Below are 1,422 nucleotides of genomic sequence, written 5' to 3'. Positions count from 1 at the left end.
ATATATATATATATATATATATATATATATATATATATATAGGGCAATTCCATTGTAACTGGTGCAATAAATTTTTAATACTAAACATGTTCTGGTATGTTACTTAAGTTAACTGGGATATAATGACCATGAATGTTTTAACTGCTGTGGCCCATAAATATCGTTACATATGTATTGTGATTCTATGTTTGAACTAGCTTGTCTTGGAGAGAACAAATTCTTGCATAACTGATACAATGGAAAAAAAGACATAATACTTGACTTAGTGGTACTTATGCTGGAAATCCTATGCAGAAAATTCACATGTGCAAATAAAAGAAACCTGAAGTGGTAAAGATGTTATGCATGCTTTCATATACGACACTATTATTTAAAACATGTAATGCCTTTGGTAAAATGTAACTAATGCAACAGGTATCGGTGCAACATTTCCACCTAGCATTGTGTAACTGATACAACACTGAAACTCAGATACCAATTAATATTACATATTTTCATTTTAATCAGTCAGGAAAATCAGGAATTGATGAAAAGGTAAAAACACACTATGTATTCAAAATGTATGCTGGACTTGAATGCTAAGTTCTAAATAACATTTCTTGAAGTTTATTGCAGCACATGCATAATGTCTAAGACAATTTAATCTAAACATTTTACATGCATTGCAGGTAACTGTGGGAGCCCTATAATACAGCATGTCACTGATCATAATGTGGCTGAAATTTCTGTGAACGGGGCACAAACAGATATATGTAAGTGAAAATATAAAGTACGATGTATAAGAATAAAATCCCCTTTTACAGCATTTCATAATGGTTGCATTGGTTTAAAGTAATTATTTGTCAGGATTCTGTAGACTAAAGTTATAATGCCAAAATGTAACTGACACAACAAACTGAAACAGCCACAGTAAATTCTGCTTTTGCTAACAAGCAGGATGATGTTCCAAAAAATAACACTGCCAAACTGTAGATTTACTCAAGTTCTTCCTGTAAGTACCTATTTGCAAAATGGAAAGTTAATTGTTTTCTAGGATGGAACTGAATACCTACCTTTTGCCCTTGCAGTCATCTACCAGACTGAATCCAAGATGGTTGCCCTGGTCACATGACAATAGTCCTGCAGAAATTTTGTTTTTAAATCCTTTAGCTTATGGGAACATAAAAGTACATAAATTATGGTAGCACAATTTTATCATAATTTTTCTGTTTTTGTCTCCTTTTGCATGGAATTGCCCTGTATATATATATATATATATATATGTGTATATATATTTATCATTCAACCACAGTAGCGGTTGATTATATTCCACCATTTTGTCAATCGCAGCAGCTTCCAAGCTTCACCGCTAATTCAGTTCTCAGCTAGATTAGAAACTGTTAACAGTTTTAAAGAGCACACCTCCTCAGCTACACTTTAGCA

General features: G+C 32.4%; 1 long non-coding RNA gene across 1 annotated transcript in view; it reads right to left on the bottom strand.

The window, feature by feature from the left end:
* Positions 1-1,101, bottom strand: part of LOC128247690 (uncharacterized) — a 237,880-nt gene extending 236,779 nt beyond the window's left edge. The window contains exon 1 of the long non-coding RNA XR_008264053.1: positions 1,053-1,101. This is a non-coding gene — a long non-coding RNA (uncharacterized LOC128247690). The remainder of the gene's footprint in view (positions 1-1,052) is intronic.
* Positions 1,102-1,422: the final 321 nt, after the last annotated feature.

Source organism: Octopus bimaculoides, chromosome 4 (assembly GCF_001194135.2).
Source record: "Octopus bimaculoides isolate UCB-OBI-ISO-001 chromosome 4, ASM119413v2, whole genome shotgun sequence".
NCBI classification, from domain to species: domain Eukaryota; kingdom Metazoa; phylum Mollusca; class Cephalopoda; order Octopoda; family Octopodidae; genus Octopus; species Octopus bimaculoides.
This window is presented reverse-complemented; position numbering and strand designations above follow the sequence as displayed.